Consider the following 21,849-nt stretch of genomic DNA (forward strand, 5'->3'; position numbering starts at 1 on the left):
ATTGATATCGCCAGGAGAGTTTTCCGTGGTTTCTTCAGGGGACATTGTTGAACCCGTGAACGTGGCGGGCGGGGGTGGACCAAGGTGTAGAAGAATCCTTTTGTGGCGGTTTCTTCGAGACCAGAGGGGCTGAAGGCTCCATTGCTAATGGAGGTTGGATACTTCGGGATCCCTTGGATCTTGTTTCCCCGAACGAAAAGAAGAAAAACATCGCAGGATCCTCGGGACACATTTTCAGAAACGGGAAAAGGGCACTTCGATCACTGAGCAGCGAAATTTCGATTTGAAAAAAGTTTACGACCCTTGCTAATGAGAACTCATCGAGACATAATTAAAAAGCAAATGAATCGGGAAATTGAGTAATTAGAATAATGGTGTAACTATTATTTCAGAGTTTAGGAGAAAGAAGGTTAGAATGTTACCATTAATTATTGATATTAATAACTGTAACGCTAGTATTAGATTAATCGAAGAATATTGGAGTGTTATTAATAATGTTAATTGTTATTGATAATATTAATAGAATGTTAATAGTACAAATAAAATGGTAAGTGAATAATTAGTTTACAGTTGGAACTGTACGTTACTTCATGCTTGAATTATTCATCTGCATCGAACACAAATGATGCGGACGTAGCATTGTTTCCTAATCTGGAAATTTTACGGTCCATTGCGATGCAACGTTGATTCAGCAATTCATGATTGTGTATACTGAAGGATAATTGATTGTTATTTGTAAATAAAGTAAACACTACATTTTTATCCTACTGTTGGACGAGTGTATTTATTGATTCGTTTGATTATGATTATAATGTATGCATAATTGCGATTTTTATTGAACGAAAAGAAAATTTATGGAAGAAATTCGCTACCTTTTAAAGATGTATTTATGAAGTGTGTTAAATAAATAATAAAAGATACAAAAACAATTGAAAGATATCTATTTGTTTCATTAATTTTACTTCTATTTTCGATATATGTTTAGCAATAAAAGTGTTCTTTTTATTACGAAATAAAAAATCTCATGTCGCAAGCCAAAGGTTCATTCCCCAAATGCGAAACGAATCCAAATAAAGTCAGATGGTAACTTGGCAATTTGGTAACTTGAAAATTTGGAAATTTGATAATTTGATAATTTGATAATTTAATAATTTAATAATTTGGTAGTTTGGTAATATAGTGATTTGGTAACTTGGTAACTTGGTAACATCATAACTTGATAGTTCGATAATTTGGTAACTCTGAAAATTGAAAGTTTGATGATTTGATAATTTGGAAACTAAGTAATTTTATAATTCGATAACTCAGAAATTTGGTAACTTAATAAACTGGCTAACTGACAAATTGCTAAATTCATAACTCAACACCTAAACAACTCAACAACTCAACAAACTCCCGAATACCACAATTCCATAACCTCCCTCCACTAAATCCAACAAAAAGAGAACAAAACGTGTGCTCCCCTCTCAGGCGCGAAGGGTTAATTCACCGAAACCGCCCTTAATTCGGTGAACACTCCGTCAGACACACTCGAGCCACGAGTTCGCGAATTCAATAACGTTTTACGTCGACCATTCAAAGAGGCAAGGGGAATATCGCTGGATATTCGATAAAATATTTGTACGAATATCGGAAAGTGTTTGCGGGGGCGGAACACCGCGACGATATTTTCCTGGCGGGGCAAAGGGGATCACGGGGGAGAGGGGAATCCCGCGGAAGTAGACGGCTGAAACTTTTTCGGGCCTCGAGCAGGAGAGAGCAGTTTCCATTCCCGAAACGTTCCGGCGCGAGTTACGGCAAAAATAAGCCACGACTCGAGTCCTGTGCTTATTTTGTCCCGAACGGGGCTGGGGGTGGAGGGCGGACGGGGGTGGCCGGGTTCTTTATCGAGAAATCGCGCCTTGTTTAATTCCTGAGGCGAGGGAAATTACTGGGAACTTGATTGCGTTCGCACGGGCTGGACCGAGTTTCGAAAATATTGATTGTTCCAGGGGAAATTAGAGTAATGGAATTATTCGAGGGTTGAAGAGGAAGTAATTGTTGGCTTTTCGCGTGGGGCGGTTCTTCATTTTTGGGATGAGAGCGTTTTTTTTTAGCGGCAGAGGAAGTGATGTTGTGATAGTGGAATTTTTTAATGAGTTTCGTGTGTGCAGGGGAATTTTTCAGGGGAGTTTTCAACCCTTATGGTCTTGCGTTTGTTTCTTGTTTTCGATGTGGGTTGGTTTTTAATTTTGGAATGAGTATTTTTGAAAGAGGATGTTTGATCGTGAATTTTTTAATGAGTATCGTGTGTGCAGGGAAATTATGGTTTTCAACCCTTGTGGTTTTGTGCTTCTTATTTTATATGATTTTGCTTGGTAATATCATTCGGAAATTGAAGTGTTTTAAGCAACTGCGTTATATTGAAACATTAATTAACGTATCCGGTTTAATTTCACCCCAATCATCTCCACAAAGGTTCGAAATCCACGGAAGTGTAGCATTATTGTATTCCATGTTGTGTTATAAAATATTATTCATATAATACAACAACGACAATATAGTAATATGATAAATAAATGAATAATTGCGAGTATTATATTATTGTTGTGACAGCAATCTGGACCTTACAAAGTTGAAACTTACAGAGTTGAAACTTTCAAAGTTGATCTTACAAAGATATGCTTTCAAAGTTAAAACTTTCAAAGTTTATCTTACAAAGATGAAGCCTTCAAAGTTATAACTTTCAAAGTTGAACCTTCAAAGTGGAAACTTTCAAAGTTGAAACTTACAAAGTGGAAACTTTCAAAGTTGAAACTTACAAAGTGGAAACTTTCAAAGTTGAAACTTACAAAATTGAAACTTACAAACCTGAAACTTCCAAAATTTCCAATTGCAAAGTAGAAACCTACAATGTACTTAATTACCAAAGTAATCTTTCCAAGAGTAAAACAACAAAATTATTAACATCGATAACACGAACGTACTGATTTCCCCATCAACCCTTAAACATAATCATCACCCAGCCCATTAGACAACCCTCCACCTCCAGCCTCATCCTACAGCCATCTACCCTCAATCTTCTCCGTCTTCGGCGTCAACGTTTGTTACCGTCCCCCTTTTGTTTCGCGAAAAGAAAGGGGTGGTGGGCGGGGCGTGGGGGTTGAACGGATGACGGACCGTCGGATCGGAGTTTCGCTTTGCTCGTTAGCGGGATAAGATTTCTGTTCGGCGATGAGTAAAAGCGGAGAGAAGGGACACGAGTCCCGGACTAGTAGTAATTACGTTTGCGACCAGGGCTTCCGTAAGAGAGGAAATCTATCTTCGTGACGAGGAGAGAGGGAAAGTAGTGAGACACCGGTAGAGGGGGAGATCCTTTTTTAAGCGTGGTAACCGTATTACGGAGAAAGGAACAGAGAGAGATTGGGAAGATTAGCGAAAATGAGAGAGAAAGATGGTGGCAGGATGGAGAGAGATAGAAAGAGAAAGGAGAGAGATGGAAGATTAGCGAAAATGAGAGAGAAAGATGGAGGCAGGTAGAGAGAGATAGTAAGAGAAAGAAGGAGAGAGAAAAAGAAACAGACAGAGATAGGAAGAAAAATAAGACGAAGAGAAAGACGAGGAAAGAAAGAGATAGGAAGAAAGAAAAGAGGAAGACAAAGAAAGAATGAGATAGGAGATAGAAGGAGACAGAAAGAAGTATAAAGAGAAAGAAAGAGAAAAATGCGACGTCACCGGAGCTGTCGTTTCAGATCCAATCGAAGAATCGTGGTATCGATTGCTCTTCACGCGCTTTGTTTCTTCTAACGCTAGAACTTCCAGGCGTGTAACGCAGCACTTTAATTTTATCGAAACTGTTTGTAATATAAGTAGAATTTTCAACTGACCTGTTAAGCCACGGTTAAACGAAACGTCTGAATTGAATTACTCATGGAAAAGTCTTTTAACCGCGTTTGAACGTTTCAGAGTTTTAATGCTTCTGGAAAGCGTCATTTATAAAGAGTTAATTACCACTGCGTAAAATGACGTATTGCCGATTGGATAGTTTCTCGGTAGAAAGTATATATTATCCAACAAACGACAATAATATCATAGAAATTATTATAAAAATCGTACTGCAACATTACAAAAATGCTAACAATTCTACTGTGACTGTATAAAAATAATTATAAAAATTACACTACCTCCGTAACACAAAAATAATTTAAGAAATTCTAACACGTAACACAATAACTATTACAAAGATAATGATAAAAATTCTACTGCGTCCGTAACAATGTAGAAATAATTGCAAAAATTCGAGTAACACGTAACACAATAACAAAAATCATAATAAAAATTCCACTATAACTGTAATGCAATGAAAGTAATTACAAAAATTCGAACATCGAAAATATATCGATACCGTTCGAATAATTACGGATGTACACTTATGCGGGTCAGCGTCGACGGTTCCAAGGGGGTTGCAACATAAATGGAGACAGGGGCTGGCGCGGCCGACGCGTTTTGTGATTCTACGAGCACTTTAAGGATCCTTTTAACCGCGCCGCGGTACTTTATACGTCTATTGCCCGTATATGGGCGCGGGTCGATTGAAAACTGCCTCCACCCCGACCGGCCCCCTCCGACACGCTGCTTTTATTTCGTACCCTCGTTTAGACGTGCATCTCTCGCGCGCCGGAGCCCGCATTTTGTACAATTACCCGGAAGGTCCATTCGTTCCATTTGAAAGATTGAAATTTTTCGAAAACTCTTTCCCCCGTGCACGAGAGCGCGCGCGCGCGCGCGAGTCGGATGCTTTTGTGAGGCTGGTAGCGAGATACGTACGTAACCGGATCAACGATAATCGTCCTACCAGGAATTTTCCCTTCCCGAGATATTTCGGTTCCTTTGGGAATTCCTCCGAGATGTGTAAGATGCCTAGCACGATTTGTGGTCCATTAAAGTTTGAGTGATGGTATTTTTTGAGACAGTTAGAGAGGTCTTCCAGTGATCGTTAAGTGGATAATTCTTGTATAAGCATGGGAATTCGTTGCTTTGGTTTTTAGCTTCTTCGAGGATTCGTTTTATAAGGTATTCGTTGTTGGGATGTAGGGCTCGGAATGCGGTATTGCCTCGTTAGTGGTTCCGTATTTCCAGCCGGCGGCAGGGGTTTATGGTAGTGCAGCGATGCATTAGGGAGAATAAGAGTGTTTGAGTGGTTCACTTACTGGTAATGTTTTTTACGGTGGCCTGCAGACGGTTAGCGCTGGTTATGAAAGCGACAGACGTGTCGGGGTGGTACTGTAGAAGCGAGACAACCGAAGAATAAGACGGAAAACGGGGAATCTATGGAATAACGGAATAAGAGTTTAGATCTGCAATACAGTAATCGCTCGAACATGTATCGAAGCAATACCGTAACAAACGAAACCGAAGGAAACCTACGAAACAAAACACGATCGAAACCAAGAAACAAAGAATAAAGTATCCCAATAACCGGACATGTATCGAAGCAACACCGTACTCAAAACCAAAGAAACCCACAAAACAACCGACCAAAACCAACAAACAACGAACCCCTCGCACCTCGAAAATCGTATCCCGCCAAGGTGCCAGTACCGAGTGACTACCGCACACGAAAAATCCAAAAGCAGAGACCCACGTCCACCCTTAGCGAGATTCAAAGCACAGCCCGCGGTACAAAAACCTGGCGGAAAAGAATGAGGAGCCCCGACACCCAAGATGGCGGCGAGCATAGGAGAGGGTAGGGGCCGAAGACCGCGGGGGCGGCCGAGGTCCGGCCGAGGCGGCTACATTTTCCGTCAGGAAGACACGAGAAGTGGGTCATCTCGGGGAGAAGTTCGTAAAACCGTAAAATGCAAAAGTAAAACGAGCCGAGTGGGTGGGGGCGGGAAAAGAACCGTCGGAGTTGGCAAGACGGCGAAGGGTGGCGTAGGAGCGGCGGGGGCGGGGGGAGAGGAGGCGCCGGTGGCCGAAGAAGGGAAGTAGAGACGGTGCTGACGTACACTTCGGGATGATTTGCATAAAGTTTCCCTCAGCGAGCAACGTACCAAGAATACGGCCGCGTCCCGCCGACAACAACGAGCAACAAACAACAACAGCAACAACGAGGGAGGGAGGAGTTACGCGGAGAGGGCGGGAGGGGGGGGGGGCAGACGGTCCACGTGAATCCGTTTTTCGCCCCGGTTGATTTTCGAGCTATCGATCATCATCCGCTTAGTCCGGGCCGGCCCGTGTGCATCTGTCGTTATTGAAATCCAAGCTCGTTTGTCTTCCCGCGTTGAGTAATTACCGGAGCCTGTCGACGCGTTTCATTCCGCCCCACCCCCTCGCTGCCGCCCCGCGGCCGGTGCGCGCGTAGCGTGTACAGAGAGAGGTACGAAAATGATTTTTTTTCCATTGTCGTCCGACCGGGCCGGTCGACCGGGAGCGGAGAGAGAGAGAGAGAGAGTGCGGAGGAGAAAAAAATATTGAAAATTCATCAGGATCGAACGAAGCTATGGCTAATTTGTTCTTTTTTTCGTTGTTGTTTTTAGGTTAGGTCATTCAGTGCTCCCGGTTCCTCTTTTTTTCGGCGGGTGTTCGTTACAGGTGTACGGCTTTTATTTTCTATTAATGAAAGCACGGCGGCTGCGGCAGTCGGATCGATTCGTTTCTTTCTCCTTCTCGCTTGCTCTCTGCTCTCTTTCCTTCCTTTTTTTCGGCGTGCCACCGATGAAACGGATTTTCCCTTTTAGTCGACTCTTAGGGTGAGATGGAATTATGATGGCGCACCTGTTAGGTCGCGGGCATGGTCACGTGAGTCTCGGCGGGTTTGATTTAGAGGGAGTTCGGAGTTGCGTTTAATTGTGACGCATGATTAGTGCGTTGCGCGTGTGTTGGCCGATGCGGTCGGGAACGCGGAAAATTCATGTTTTTTTAATGAGTAATTGTTATAGAGTATATTCAGGTGTATAATTTATCACATTTTGCCAGCTTTGTGTACTTTAGTCTTCGTCCGCAAAGATCAAACCTGTCTTTGTAACTTTGCCAACTACCATTTCGAGAAACACGGAATTTTATTAGAACTGATTACTCGTTTAACCCTTTGCACTCGGAAGTTTTTCATTAGAAATATTTTAACGTCTTTTGATGAGATAGAGAGGATATTCTGTGAAACTAACCCGAGGAGAAAACACACTTAAATTAGACAAAGCTATTTTGTTTGAATATTTCTCAAATTGATGCGTTATACGAAGTTTAATATCAAGTATCAAATTTTACAGTTTTACTGCACGAAATCAATTGGCGAGTGAGAGGCACCTCTCGAGTGCAAAGGATTAATACTTACGAAATAATAATAATATATTTGAATATTTCGCGTACATTTTTCGTTCTTAATCACATTTTCTTCGACCTACCTCAGTTCAGCTCGCTTTATTTCGCTTCCAAGCGCCTGAACAATGTCTCGACTAACATTTTATACAAAGAAATAGAATTCGCTAAGTGCCTACCAGAAATTCGCCGAGTTTCATGAATTTTTATCGTTCCGTTAGATTAACTGCAACTTTCGCCATGCGAATAGTCGAATTGTGGGGTTTCGTCCACAGGCGGCCGCGCCGTGCGCCGTCGCGAGTGAACGTTTCGCCCGTTTCTCCGTAGAAAACGAATGGTAACGCCGAGTCGAGCGAAACCGCGAGCCGTCAATTATCTCGACGCGAACATCTGCCGAATTTCTGTCGGCGGCGGGCGCCGCTGGACAGCGGCAGTTGGCCAATTCCGAGTCAGAAGGACACGGGAGGGAAGTCAATTGGCATAGGGGTCACCGGGCTCGTTCCATCTCTCTTTCTCTCTCTCACCCCCCCCCTCCCGCCATCCTTCTCTCCCCCAATTAACGTTGTCCAGGATTTCGTAGATCTCATTAACGGCGCAGCTAGAAGGATCGTCCGGCAGACGTTTGTTCGTCGAACACCGCACGCCCCAAACGTCGGAATTACGTAGGCAACGATCGGCTGTTTTCTACGAAGGACGCCATTATTCTCTTATTTCGAGGCTAACAAGGTATTCCGAGAATGTTGGAACTTCGTATGCAAGCGGAGGGAAGGCTAATATTTTGCAATATTTTTTTTTTTGCCGAATTTCGCCTGCGAGGGATGAAACTACCCCTTGAACTTCGCTTTTCTGCGTAGAGAGGATTGTAGAATAAAATTGCTGGAAATGGAAATTTCGAAAAATTTGAAGTTTGTGAAATTTTTATATATTTCAGGAGGTTCTTTTTGGTTTGGCATTTTGGTCGCGAGTAAACGAATTTTGTTTTTGCTTTGAGAAGGATGTTTGATCGGTTTTGATTTCGCTTTTTGCAACGCTTTATTGTGGTTTTTGGCGGATTTGGGAAATTGAAATGATTTTTGCTTGTCGAGTGTTAACATATTTGACTTTGAAAATGGAATTTTTGAATTTCGAAGTTTTTTTGTGTGTTCGGTTTTGTAAACAATTATTGTATAGACTTTCCGGAGTACAATTGTGTGGATTTTTTATTGTGTATTGTAGTTTCCCTTCGAATTACCGTTTTTTTTGGAGGGATACGTTCATAATAAAACGGACAGAACGTACGGGATCATTTACTGCAAGAAGTATTCGCAGAAATTTCACGGTTAATGCACGATTAATTTCTGAAGTTGAACATTCGCGCAGTTCCTAAGCTATTAGAATGAAATTAAATGTCAGGTCTGCTTAAGCATAGGACCGCAAAGCGTTAAATTTGGACTGTCCTTAATGGCGTTCCGTCGCAGAGTGTCTGGGATACCCATTATTTCAATATTTGAAAGTCCAATAATCATCATAAAAATTCGTCAAATATACAAAATTTGAACTGTATACTTTAACACGACAAAATTCACACATTCATTTTGATCTAAAATTACACAAAGTAGTTTAAAGAAACAAGAGTGGAATAAAAGCTGATTTTGTCTTTAAAGAATTACAACGGATTAAAAATAAATTTTTCACAAACGTTTCCACTCTACACTGTAATCTACATTATGCTTGTCTATTCTACGCGTTACTCACATTTATCACAAGCTAGTAAAATCCTATTTACAACGAGTCAAACGACGTAACCGACAAAATGGCGGCTCCCGTGAAAGCATTTCACAAAATCATTTTTCGATCCTTGTCCCACCTTAAATTCCCGAAAATTCCTCTAATGCGTTCTATGCACTCGAATGTCTCACAAACGCGTAAAATCCCATTTACAACGAACCAAACGACGTAACCAGCGACAAGGTGGCACGGTAACACGAAGAAAGCCGGGCGGCGTGCGTGAAAAGGCAGGTGTACCGTCGCCGCCTGCACATGCCTCATCATCGGAGTTATGTACATTCAATTTGTTCCGTCGGCCCCGGCACAAAGTGTCTCCCGCTCCGAGCCAGCCTCTCCCTCGCCCTCGCGAGACGTAAAACCGCTCGTAAAACGCGCGCGCGTGTTCACGGAGGCACCCGGTGCCCCATCATCGCGAGCTCCTCCGACTCTCCGGCTGTAGAAAACATTTCCCCGCGGAACGACGCGTGCCACGGGTCGCGTTTCGACTGAAACTACTACCCCTTTTACCCTTCTATTAGCCACCGAAACGTTCGCGTTTCATTGAACTCTGACATCACTGTATTTTTAACCCTTTGCGGACGAATGTCGACGTTTCGGTAAAATGAATCCTGTTTCGAAGACTGACTCGCAAACAAATGATTTAATTAGTCAAATAGTAAGAGATCAGCATAGCTTCTATTTTTCCTATTATTTAGACAACTGATATATCATTTAGTTTCGTCTGATGAAGATCTTGTGTATTTCAAAGAATCTTCGTCCGCAAAGGGTTTCAAAATGAATTCTACAAATCTAATATGGTACTTCCGTCGAATGCACATGGAACTTCTTTTTCTATTTCGAATATTTCTGGTAAATTCTACATGAAACTCTCATATGCTGACAAAAAAGAATCACCGATCTCTTCTTACTCCAACGAATCAATTGTTTGTACAAATTTGAGCCGCAGAAATAGGAAAAATATTCAGGCTATATAGAATTAAATTCATGACAATGCGACTTATAAATTTCAATGTTACAGCATTCATGTCATTTTGCATCACCATAAAAATGAATGTTATAGTATTCACGTCCTTGAACGTGTTAACAATTTCCCAGTCCGTTACCTTTTTCATAATCGCGATAAGACGTCAGGAATATGTAACTTGCAACCGGCTGGTTTTAACGTTTAATTTCTTCTAGCAAACGAACTCGCATCGGAACCAGCGGTTCTCGAAGATTCGATTTCGCGTAAAGATCCGCCGTCGCGAGTAACGGTGCCAGTTTCGGCGTCGGATGAAAACACGGCCCAGGGGCAGCGCTCGTTTAGAAGCGAGCCGCGAGACGACAGGGAAAAACGAGGCGGAAAAAAGAGAACGAACGAGGAAGAGCGCGCGCGAACCTTGAAAGGTTTATGATCCGCCGGCCCGTCTCGCAATTAGGCGCGCGTAACGAGATCTCGCGCCCGCGCCCTTTTCCAGCGCAATTTTCGTCCGAAGAACCAGGAACCCGAACGGCGGAGCGCAGGACCGGCTCTTTTCCGAAGTAATTAACCGAGTTAAGCGTCCCGCGCGCACTTGCCCTCCTTTGTCGTTGTTGTGTCCGCTTCGAGAGTAATTACGCGCGTCGCTGTTTTCGACGAGGATTAAGCGACTCGTTCGCGGCCTATCGACCGACGGAACCTTTCAACCTTGCCTCGGGGCCATGGGAAAACGCGTTTTTGCGAGTAACGCGCAACGAAGATTCGACCGAGTCGACTGCGCGAAACACTGTCTCGAGCGAAATGTTCGATCAATCTGAGATTTTGCGGTGTTTCTGGGTTGTATAGGTCTTTAAGAAGGTGCTGGAGAAGTTTGGCAGCGGAATTTGGAGTAATTTGGATGGTGGAGGCTTTTCATGGAGGGAGAACGACTGATTTTTTTAATATATGGGGATTTTAGGTGTTGGGGAAGTTTGATAATGGAATTTGAAGAGATTTGAGTGGTAAGGATTGCTAATGTGGAAAGAACGAGTGATTTTTCGAATATATGAGGATTTAAGAAGGTGCTGGGGAAGTTTGGCTATGGAATTTGAAGGAATTTGAGTGGCAAACGCTTTTGATGGAGGGAGGGACGAATGATTCTTCGAAGGTGTGGGCCTTTAAGAAGGTGCTAAAGAAGTTTGGCAGTGGAATTTGAAGAAATTTGAATGGTAAGGGCTTCTAATGCAGGGGGGAACCAGTGATTTTTCGAATATATGGATCTTTAAGAAGGTGCTGAAGAAGTTTGGCAACGGAATTCGAAGTAATTTGGACGGTAGAGCCTATTAATGGAGGTAGCAACGAGCGATTTGTCGGAAGTGGGAACGTTTAAGAAGGTTCTGTTGAATTTTAGCAATGGGATTTGAAACAGTTCGCCTACTGAAAGCTTCCACAAGAACAGGGAGCAGGTGATTTATCGAAAGTAAGAATCTTTAAGGAGGTATAGTTCAATTTTGGAATTTAAATGTAAAGTAGTTTGGTTATTAGTAAGCCTTTTGGAAGCAAGGTCGAGTTATCGTTGACAGTATAAATTTGCAAGAAGCCGTTATTAAATTTTGGCGATGAAATTTGAAATGGTACTCCAGATAAAACACTTTCAAACGAGGAAAATGGTTTAAAACCTCGGGAACTCGGGTAAGAATGAATGTTGATCGGTTTACTGGTCGGGATAAAATAATTTTAATGAAAAACTCCGGGTAAATGGATGGAAGAACGGGAATCAACTAACTTTCAATTGTAACTGATTCCATTAGCGGCAATTCCGTTCCTTTGACAATTCCCGAACAAGGTATCCCATTGATTAAACCGTCACGACCTCTTCCGAAACGTACAATCTACATTGAACCACGAATTAGTGGATGCAATTCCGAATTCCTTGATCTCAGCCACTTCTACGATAGTGCGTCCATAGCTTGTCATTATATCGTACCGTCGACGATCTCATAATTAAATTAATACCAAACATTTCCTAAAATATCTCGGAACAAGGACTCCATTCACTGAATGTATTGCCCGATTCAAGAACTACGAAGCATTACTGCACTTAATATCTTTAATCCTCTTAGTGCCTTACAAGCTTTCCCTGCGTTACTTGGGAATGCCTATGGAAATTTATATTTTCGATGTTGTTTGTCGAAATGAATGTTTCTCCTACGAATAACCAATAACTGTATTTTTACTATAGTTCACTATATTTTACTATATTTTATTATATTTCATTTTATTTTACTATATTTTACTGTAGTGTACAATACTTTACTATATTTCACTATACCTTACTATATTTCATTATACTTCACCATATTTCACTATACTTTATTATATTTTTCTATATTTCATATACTACTATACTATCCCTTACTATATTTCACTATCCCTTACTATATCTCACTACACCCTTCTATATCTCACTACACTTTACTAAATTTCATTACATTATCAAACCATTCAAGACTCAATACTTAAAATCATTCGTTTCACCACTCGAATCGCTTTGTATTATTTTCACAAGATCCTCGTAAACATTCCCGGCCCCGTTTTATCGTCGTTTCTACCGCCACGGGAAAGGAAGAATAAAATAATAGAGATCCAGTCGCGTTTCAATTATGTCCAGCAGAAAAAAAACTACCAGGAACAGATAAATTCCGCGGCGGACGCGTTGTTCACAGCCGGGGAACGCCATTAACGGGGTAACGGGCCGTCGATAATGCTGCGTTAATGTAGCCGGGGCCGATTCATTGCGATTAGAACAACGTTCCGTCCCTTCATTTACGGCCAATTGCGTCGAATCGTCGACGGATTTCGCGGTTCCCCGTATTTCGTCGCTCCCGCGACTGTTTATCGTTCCCAGCCCCTTCCCGGCCGAAACAAATCGATCCCCAGCTACCAAACGCGGACTCGTCGAACACCAGATGGGAGTTAACCGTGAAAACTGATCCAGACAATGGAAATAATAGTCCTCAAGTGGATTGTGCTGCTGGCGTGGTAATAAAGACTCGTTAAAAACGCTGTGGTTTGTTTGAATCGCGGTATTTTCGCGCGTAACGCGATCCACGAGGCGTGCCACTGTATTTTTGATCGATCGATAGAGTAGATCGATAAAATACTCTGTGGATAATGTCGTAGAAAAAGAGATTCAGTCTACTTTATCTTGAAACGGTTCTGCCAGCATCGACAGAACGAAAGGATAGAATGGACGTGTAATGTAAACGTTCGTCACGCGGGAGGGGGATTACGTGACGCTCGTATCATTCCGGTGCTACTTACAACGTTACCGACGGAGAACATGCGTAAATAATTATTATACTTTCGGGAAATGGTGCGCGGAATGTCTAATGTGTCTTGAAGAAAGCAATTGCACTGCGAAACGGTGATGATGAAGTGTAATTCTTCTACGAAAGATTCATGAGAAAGTAGTTTACCGATTGTGGCGAACATCGACGAACAGTGGCAAACATTAGCGAACATCGAAGAATACCGATCGATATAGAGAACACTGACGAATATCGACAAACACTGGTGAATAGTGGTGAACACTGACGAGCATCGATGAATATTATCGAATTCTAGCGAACATCGACGAGCACCGACGAAAATTGGCGAACATCGACGAACATTGGCGAACATTTACAGCAAATATATTTGAACGTGTTTGACGAACATACGGCTAACATTAATAATATTCATAACGGTACGAATAATATACGTTGCAATGGAATTATAGAATGCAATTTTTCATTTACAAATAAATTTCAACGTGTACACGTAAACTTCCGTTCAACGGCTAACAGTCGACAATTCTACGCGATCAGACGCGTGTACTGTGCGCGTGTGTACGTGTATTTTTAACTCGATGAATATTGATTAATTCTACTTACCTCAGTTCGCTGACTATCGCGCATTTCAAAACTCCGCCAAGTCCAGCGTTGTTCAACCAATAGGTCGAGAGGAAAGAAGGTGATTTCCACAGAGTTAAATAGTCCAGTGTGGGACACATTACGTTGCAGGAGTGTCCGATAATTGCTTCCAACAGAGATGCCTCGATATTCTCGTGAATGTGGGCGATACGCCGCAGAAGAGGTCTGAAAAATACAGGGACTGGTTGCAGTAACTGAAACACCTGCATTCGGGAAATTCTGTATCAATACTATATAGATCCACCATTAGCCTCTAATACAGTCTAAACTTTCTTATGCACGGAATCTTGTAAATCCTGAATAATATTTAATCAATCTCACGGAATAATCAATAAATATTACTATATTACTATATTATCATTACTATTTACTATACTATTATAATTTCATATTACAACTTACATACTTATCCCCTCAAATTAACCATTGACACACCAAAAGACAACATTCAAAACCAACGAAACACTTCGTTTCATACGAAACAAAAATTGTTTATCTCAACACGTCTGCTACGATGATCACCGATGACCAGAGATCCAAATATCTGAATTCTCCGAACCACTTGAAAACAATTACTCGTAACAAATAACACGTCAAATAAAAATCAACAGCGTGAATAAGTTATAGTGTAACCTAAGAACAGTGGTAGCAAATCATTGATAATTACCCTTTTCCTTTCCTATAAAAGAATAAACGACACATAAAACGCCGAAGTACCTTGTAGCAATTAACCTGTTAATTATTCCACCGAACCGTAAACATTCTTCGACCATCCGCAACTCGCCTCTGCGTCAGCCACCCTCGAACACACGACTAACAACCAACTTTCCCCTTGTTTTCGCCACCCTTCCGCTGGCCGCGACAACCGCGTATCTCCCAAATGTGATCAAATTCGCGAAATGAGTGGCCCGAAAGAGTAGTCACGAACAGGGGTTAAGGGGCGGCGTGAACTCGATATACAAAGTGGCACGATGAATTCGGTCTGAAGATAAAAAAAATAGAAACCGGCGAGGGAGGAATGAAAGAAACATTCCTCCGGTATCGAGCACTGTCATCGTTGGCATTCGGCGCGGCATCGAGCATCCCCAATTTATTATCCCCTAATTTATTACCGGCAGCGAGAGGACAATGGGTCACGGATAAGGGCCGATAAATATTTATGGAAGAAATTCATGCGTCGGAGGAGTAGGTTTTCGGCTCTCCCCGGCGCGATGACACGTCTCGCGCCCGCGAGGATTTGGGGAATCACGAGCCCTGAATATCAAGGGGTCGCGGCGTATTGATTCGATTTGTCCGAGTGATCGAAAACGTTCTTCCGGCGAGGAAGCTTGCGCGCACGTTTGCTCGCCGGCGAGCGTCTTTTCAAGCGGGAAACTGGGAATAGGTTACTATGTATCTTTTCTGTTAATAAATTGCTGATGGATAGGTAAATATTTGAATTGTACGGGGGAACCGGTGATCGTTTAATCCTTCTGCTGGAAAAGGAAACGAATTATGGGAATTTTAATATTATTTTATTGGAAATGAATTATGGGAATTTTATGTTATATTATTTTAACACTAGGTTTACGGGCATTTATTGTACAGTTTATTCTATTGTTCCTGGGGAAGTTGATATTCGTTCATTTAGATTTTGGAAAGTGTAGATGTAGAAATAGTCAATCAGGATTTATATTGGTGTAATTGGATCAACGAAAACCGATTAAAACATTTACCAAATAATACTTATAAAATTCAATCTGCGTCAAATTGACGCATTCCGTAAACCTAGTGTTAATAGGAAAAGAAATTATAGGAATTTTAATGTTGCGATATTGTTGTGATATTGTTGCGATATTAGTAGAGTACTGTTGGAGGATTATTAGAATATTATGCAATATTATTAGATTACTGCAGTATTATTAGAATATTACTGTAATATTATAACAACATTAATATGGTTAATGTTATATTAGAACGGTTATTACTATAATTATTGAAATAGATCTTAGAATAGTTCTTCGAAGGGTTATTAGAACAATCCTCCGAACAGTTATCAGGGTAGTCATCACAAGCTACTAAAATAATAATTAGAACAATCATTAGAATAGCCAATAGAATACTTAATCTAATACCTATCTAATACCTAATGAAACACTCAATAGAATACTTAATAGAACAGTTAATGCAACGGCCAATTCATCAGTCAGTATAATATTTAATACAGCACCACACAGAATAATTAACAAAACCATTATAGACTAATCAATAGAATAGTTAAGTAGAACAGTCAACAGAACACTAACTACCACAACAACAATGCCTCAAACGCTTAATACAATAACAAAACAACAACTCTAACATCCGCCTAACCCTCAACGAACAATCTTCCAAAAAAACCAAAAATCCCAAAGATCCATCGCAGCAACCGTAAAGACTCTTACCTCAAAAATTCCAAAAATGATCCGTGAACATCAAGTTATTAACGTCACAAAGTTCCTAATTTCTCTAACATCCACCTAATCCTCAACCCGTTCCTCCAAAGAAAAAATCCCAAAAATCCACCGCAGCAACCGCGAAAACTCTTACCCCAGCGATTCCAAAAATGATCCGTTAGCATCAAGTTATTAGCGTCTCACTCGAGGTCCCTAATTTCTCCAGCATTCTCACCCCAACGTGAGCTCCTCGACTCAAACAGTCAGCCTCGAATACCATGACACTGTTACGCGAGAAATTGCCGGGATATCTGTTTAAAGCACGGCGGGACCGGTGTTCTAGCTGCGTGACGTCGAAACAAAGAGAGAGAAAGAGAGAGATAGAGATAGATAGAGAGGGAGAGACGGAGACGGGATAAATCAATATCCGCCGGTGTTCCCCGTGAAACGGAAGAATTTTTACGACGATCGTATTTATCTGAGGGCCGTGGCCGAAGCTGCGACGAATGGGGAGAGGATTTCTGTCCCGAGGAAACCGATGGAAATTAAAGTCCGATGAATCACGGCCAAGGAAACGAGACACAGTGGGTGGGATTGATTCCCTTCCGGCGGAGGACCGGTAACCGGCGGGGATGAAATAAAAAGGGGGAAAAAAAGCATCGAATCATGACCTCCCTTCAACGACGCAGATCCGACCACCGTTTCGACCTGTTTTATGACCGCCCGACCAATGAGGTTATCGTGGTGGTCCGGCACACCGGGTACACATAAAATTAGAAATAAAAATAGGGGTTGGTGGGGACGACACCAGGGGCAAGATGCCGGTGCGAGAAGTTAGATTATTGGCCCTCTTTTAAATGCGTACTGTGATGATTGTTATGGATTGTATAGAGGATAAGAGGATGTGGAAGGGTTGATGATCTTTTATGATAGCGTATGACAGGATTGGTGGCTGCCTTGCGAAGATGGGAATGGAAGATTGATTAGCTGTGCTAGAGTCTGTTTTGGTGTGGACTGTGTTATCTGGATCTAAAGTAATGTATTCAACTGGAATTAATGTAATCTAGAACTAATACGATGTAAATGCAGTCTAGTTCGGAGGTGATGTAGACTCAAGTCTGGGACTAGCCTGGTCCTGAAGCAGTTGAGACTAGAACTAATCTAGTCGCGAAGTAAATCTGTGAGCCCTGTAGTTGAAAAGCAGTCGAATCCAAAAATAACCTAGTGCCAAGGCAGTCAAGTCTAAAACTATCTCAGTCCCAAAGCAGTCAAGTCTAGTACTCATCTAGCCTCAAAGCAGTCGAGTCTAGAACTTATCTAGCCTCAAAGCAGACAAATCTAGAACTTATCTAGCCCCAAAACAGTCAAGTCTAGAATTAACCCAGTCCCAAAGTAGTCAACTCCAAAACCACCCCACTCCCAAAGCAAGCAAATCTCTAACTCCCCATTCCAAACCCATTCAATCCAAAAATAACCTCACCCCAAAACCCATCAAATTTCGAACATCTCCACCCCAAAAACCATTCAAATCTACAACCAGTCCCAAAACAACCTCACCCACGACTAGCTCAATCCCAAAACAATCAAATCCACTAACAACACAGTCCACATCCACCTCGATCCAAGCCCAACCCAACCTCCCCCCAATCAACCCTATCTACATCCATCTAACTCAACATACCCCAATGATCCCCGAACGAATCCAACTACATCATCATCTCACAAAATCTGTTCAACACTCTCCTAATCAGTATCTAAAATATCAAACAATCCCCATGTAAGATCAAACAGGACACTATCATCCCCTCCACGAAAGTTAGCCACCGGTTTTGCTTCGTGGCAGCCAGCTAGCTCTATCCCGATCGTAGCGTCGCGTTTTCGCAGGAAAACCAGCGGAGTCAAAAGAAATATTAAACGGGGGAGAGCGCGAGAAGCGAGAGGTCGAATATCGATTTTCGGTCGCGCTAATAAATAAGCGCATGCGTCTTGGTGCCGGCGTTTATTCAGCCTGGTCGAGAGGAATACCGCCGTGGCCTCTTCCACCAGATTCTTCACGCCTTTTTCCGTCCGAAATGTTTCCCTTTCACACGCCCTCCGCGGTGCCCGGCCATCAACACGATGGCAAGCCTGAAAAGAGGATTAGAGTCCACTTCCTAATTTATTCGCGCATCGACGGACTCTGACACCCTGAAGGGTCACCGGCTATACACGCCGCCACTTTCAGCACCCTTCTGCCCAAACGACGTTACCGGCCATTGTCGCCGAGGAATTTGGGACAGTGTAATCCTGTCCAGAAAACAGAGGGACATGATCATCCCCTGTACGGTACAAGGGTTGGACAAAGTAGTTGAAACAACCCTGACGTTTAAAAAACGTTTTTGTACCGTGCAGGTCTAATGGTTTGTAATGTAGCTTGAACTCTTTCGTGGAATTGTTTGGATTGTGACGTTTCATGGGAGATTTCGATGTTCATTGATTACAGTAGGGAATGATGAATGTTGTAATTGATGTTAAGGGTAGTTTCGTTGCTTTTCGTTTACCGAGCGTTTAACCCTTCGCGGACGCAGATTCTCTGAAATATAGAAAATCCTCAGCAGATTATTTGGGTCTATCATTTTTAAACGGACCAAGAAACCCTGAGACAGCAGCCCAGGTGGGCTATAGACAAGCGTGGAGGGGTGGAACTATTAAAACCGGAGGGGGTGAGAACGTCGAGTTAATCGAGCCAAAGTGTCCTCAAATCTCTGCACCGTTTTAATCCTAGAACGACACTGAGGTGGCTCGTGACTCCACCAAATTTTAATCGGGCCTGAGGTAATGTAAATGAATGCCACGGAACTACCCTTCTGTGTTATCCCTTAGTATTTTATAGTAATCCTATCGTAATCGCGCCTGCGGCAATATAAATAACTACTTCCGTGGCGCTATTGTTTCTGATAGCTTTACGACCTCACTAACCCTTTACCTTTTTGCACTCGGACGTGACTCGACATCGGTTTCATTCGCAGGTGTGCCTCTTTGTCGAGATGCTTTTAACATTTAGGCAAAAGGGAATAACTACAACCTCCTCCATTATCTTCGATTGAACTCGTTCAATGAATTCGGTTAGAAATTGTGTTTTGTAGAAAAGAATCGTATTTGATCTGCAAATAATCCGACTTAGACTGATTAAATAACAAGAGAAAAGATAAACAGAATAACAGGCGTTGTCAGTTAGAGTAAGTGGAAAGTGGGAGATTTTCCCTTTCGGTTGGTTGAATGTTAACACTAGGTTTACGGAACGCGTCAAATTGACGCATATTGAATTTTAGAAATATTATTTCGTAAATGTTTACGCCGATTTTGATTGATGTGATCACACTGGCATGTACCCCAATTACCTACTATCAAATCTCCAGTTTCCACAATCTAAATAAACGAGCATCAATTCTTTTAGGAATAATAGAATGAAGTGTACAATAAATGCCCGTAAACCTAGTGTTAAGATAGATTGTATTATTAGTAAAAAGGTATCTCGTCTATACCAAGGCTTAGTTGGACCAGCTCGGGCACTCTGGAATCGCCACTTCCCATACTACCATCGCTAGGTAGCCCCTGGAGGGTGAGAAAGCTACAGTGCGTTACTGACATGATCCCGGCAGGTCTGTGGCTCAAAAGTGAAGAGAGGCAAGGGGATTCGGCCCCATGCTCTACCTCGGCTCGCGATTCTGCCAGTAACGAAGACGTACCGAAACTAATTCAAGTTTAGAACTAACCTGGTTCTAAAGCAGTCAAGTCTAGACTAACCTAGTCCCAAAGCAAATCTACAAGTAGACTAGTTCAAAAGCAGTCTAATCTGAAAATAACGTAGTCACAAATCAGGCAAGTTTAGAACTTATCTAGGCCCAAAGCTGTCGAGTCTAGAACTACCCCAGTCCCAAAGTAGTCAAGTCTAGAACGAACGTAGTCCCAAAGTAGTCAAATCTAGAACTAACTTAGTCTCCAAGCAGTTAAGTCTAGACTAACCTAGTCCCAAAGCAAGCAAATCTGCAAGTAGTCTAGTTCAAAAGCAGTGAAATTAAAAAATAACGTAGTCCCATCTGGCAAGTTTATAACTTATCTGGTCCCAAAGCAGTTAAGTCTGGAACTAAGCTAGTATCATGTCAGTAACACACTGTACGTGGACCTATCTATCCGCCAAATGTCTAAGAACGTTGGGGATACTTTCTCAAAAACAACGTCTTACGTTGTGCATACCATAAATCTTGCTGAACACTTGTGAAAGTTTCTCTTCCGGCGCATTGTTAGCCGTTACAGAAGTCTAAAACATTGTAACCAAAGAGAGAACCATAGTTCAAATTAACATTGCATTCAGACTGTGAATTCCTCTCTGCCATTTAAACGAAAATCAACGCTCAACATGTTAAGCAGAATTTTAAAGAATTTGAAAAAATTCATGTTCATACCATAATATCTATAAATAAATAAACCTCATATCGTAACAGTACAAATTCAGTGAATTAATATTTATCTTCTAATAAAGTTATTATTTCAAACGTTAACACGTTGAACGCCGTACGGTTTCATAGAGAATTGGATTATTATCATTGCACGTTCATCAAACTGAATGTCACCGCAATGGGTAGCATTATTTATAATATAGAAATGTTTGCGAATAATCATCCTTTAATTGAGTGAATTATAGTAATTCGATTTGCTTGGAGGTGACCATGGCATTCAACGTGTTAAAACACAAGAAAGTGTGAAAATAAAATTCTTCAGAGTGACGTAGCATAAAGCATGGGAATCATCTAAGGTATAATAATTGATAACAAAAGAATAACATTTCATTATCCAAAAAGGATCGAATAATCTTCACGGTTGCTCGATTCTCTTTCAAATCTACACGTATCCGACGCGTTATCATAAGGCGAGGGGTTAAATAAACCAGCTCTCGTGAAATTCCAGGGTGAAACATCCCCTAGGTAAAAGAACTAGGAGCCAACGAGTGTTGGATCCGTAATTGGGGTACCAGTTGCACGCGTCGGAGCGAATTTCGTTGGCCAAAAGCAGGGCCGCCACTCGATGTCCCAGGCTGTGTCGCGGCCGCGTATTCGCTGCGAGTCTCAGCGCGGTACGTGGCTCGACTGTACAGCGCGCTTTTACCCAGCGGAACGTGCCGGTTCCTCTGGCTACAGGTTCGCTAGGTTATTTATCAAAAAACACCCCCTTCACGGCAACCCGTTCCACGACTTCAGCCGTGTTAACGACTTCCCCGGCCGAGTGTTTTCGTTTCCCATGGAATTATCGCGAGATTCTTTTCTCCGATCGTAAATACAGGCCGCTTCATGACCGTTCGTATTTGTTCGCCAAGCGAACATGACACCGCGATGGAGGCTATATGCGCAGAAGGGTGCGCGTTCGGTGGAATGCACGGAGGATAACGATTGCTAACGGTCGATAATAGTCTACGCCGGTCGAT

General features: G+C 42.1%; 1 protein-coding gene across 6 annotated transcripts in view; it reads right to left on the reverse strand.

Moving 5' to 3' along the window:
• LOC116425562 (protein sidekick) overlaps positions 1 to 21,849 on the reverse strand; it is a 133,499-nt gene that overhangs the window by 90,621 nt on the left and 21,029 nt on the right. For 2 of the 6 annotated variants that reach the window (XM_076364546.1, XM_076364545.1), the window contains one exon: positions 13,936 to 14,139. The gene's annotated coding sequence lies outside the window, so the exon portion shown is untranslated. Of the gene's footprint in view, positions 1 to 13,479; positions 13,560 to 13,935; positions 14,140 to 14,380; positions 14,397 to 16,397; positions 16,493 to 16,542; positions 16,641 to 21,849 lie in introns of those variants that run through there. The other 4 variants (XM_076364548.1, XM_076364549.1, XM_076364547.1 and 1 more) reach the window with 4 other exon arrangements.

This window comes from Nomia melanderi, chromosome 2 (assembly GCF_051020985.1).
Source record: "Nomia melanderi isolate GNS246 chromosome 2, iyNomMela1, whole genome shotgun sequence".
NCBI classification, from domain to species: domain Eukaryota; kingdom Metazoa; phylum Arthropoda; class Insecta; order Hymenoptera; family Halictidae; genus Nomia; species Nomia melanderi.